General features: G+C 38.8%; 1 long non-coding RNA gene across 1 annotated transcript in view; it reads left to right on the top strand.

Moving 5' to 3' along the window:
• Positions 1-1422, top strand: part of LOC116688948 (uncharacterized) — a 5700-nt gene extending 4278 nt beyond the window's left edge. The window contains exons 5-7 of the long non-coding RNA XR_004331893.1: positions 713-783; positions 874-1025; positions 1156-1422. This is a non-coding gene — a long non-coding RNA (uncharacterized LOC116688948). The remainder of the gene's footprint in view (positions 1-712; positions 784-873; positions 1026-1155) is intronic.
• Positions 1423-1428: the final 6 nt, after the last annotated feature.

Here is a 1428-nt window from a genome sequence, read left to right as displayed (position 1 = left end):
TTATCTGATTGCAGCTTCTTAAATGTGAATATTTTCTAGTTTCTTCTCTCCTCTTTGGCAGTAATCTAAATATCTTTGAGTTGTGGACAAAACAAGACATTTGAGGACGTCATCTTGGGCTTTGGGAAACAATTTTCTGACATTTTATAGACCAAATAACTAGTCTATAAATTGACAAAATAGTCGACAGATTCATCAACAATGAAAATAATAGTTAGTTGCTGCCCTAAAATATTGAAAACCCTTATGACAAAAACTGAAAGAGGTTGGTTCCATTGAAACATGCGAGCTGAACGTGCTTTTGTAGAAGACCTTTAATCAAACAAAAGTGCTAGACTCCTCTTCTTGTTGCTAGTGAGGGCCAGATCTATTTTTTTTTTATATGGCACAGTGATTAGTGCCTCTTGTAACGAAAGGCGGGGTACAATGGTCATCTGCAGCATGTTTTAAAGTACTATGGACGGAAAATAACTTTATAGTCAAGCCCAGACGTGGTGCTCAGTTTCACATTGGTATTCCTGCCCTCAACAGCTCTACTGTATTCTGATATAAGGAACCAATTTATTTTGATCTTTTAGTTCTTTTGTCATTTGTTCCACATGGCGTTTTAAAAGCCAGACTGCTTTCTAACCAAATGCACACACATAAGATTAAACAATAGCAATAGAAAATGCCTGCACATATCAAACTATGGCACATGTAATCTCCACAGGATCATCCTAAACCGTCTGACGACAACACAACTTTATCTGGTGACATCGAAGAAAATCTTATAGTGGCAAGGTGAGCAAATTTTGTATTCAGGTTGGTTTTTTTAGTTTTTTGCATAGGCAGCTGTGAATGACTTCTGCTTTTTCCCTCTCTGTCCTTTAGTCTTACAGATCAGTTACCTCCTCAGCCAGACATTTTAGGGAATTTGTTCTGTCCCCTCGGAAAAGTAACTGCGGACTTGCCTGAAAAAAACATTGGCACAAATGTCTTGAATATCCAGAACAGACGCAGGGAGGTCACTGACATTTTCTGTGGTAGGGTGCTTTAGAATTTTTGGTGTTACTCATTATAAATCCACATTTTTAAGTTATTGCCCTGAGATACTGATGAAGAATTCCCTGGAAATAAGTAATTTATTTATTTTTCGCAACTTCTTTTTCACAGATAACGTAGATGCTGAGAAAAGGAATTCAAGCCATTATACAAACTCCCCAGAAAGGAAAATCCCGTCCATCCAGCAGCCTTAGGGATGAAGTGGAGAGGCTGTCATCGATGTTCTCTCAAACTGTGTTTGATATCAAGTCGGTCCCCTGTTTTCCGAACAGTCAAACCCCCTCAGCTGTAAGCGCGTGTGAAAAACCTCAGCCATATCTCTCTGACACGTTCCCGTACCAAGTGGCTCATTCATGGAAATAGAACCAGAACATGGTAAAAACA

The sequence above is a fragment of the Etheostoma spectabile genome, chromosome 5 (genome assembly GCF_008692095.1).
Source record: "Etheostoma spectabile isolate EspeVRDwgs_2016 chromosome 5, UIUC_Espe_1.0, whole genome shotgun sequence".
NCBI classification, from domain to species: domain Eukaryota; kingdom Metazoa; phylum Chordata; class Actinopteri; order Perciformes; family Percidae; genus Etheostoma; species Etheostoma spectabile.
This window is presented reverse-complemented; position numbering and strand designations above follow the sequence as displayed.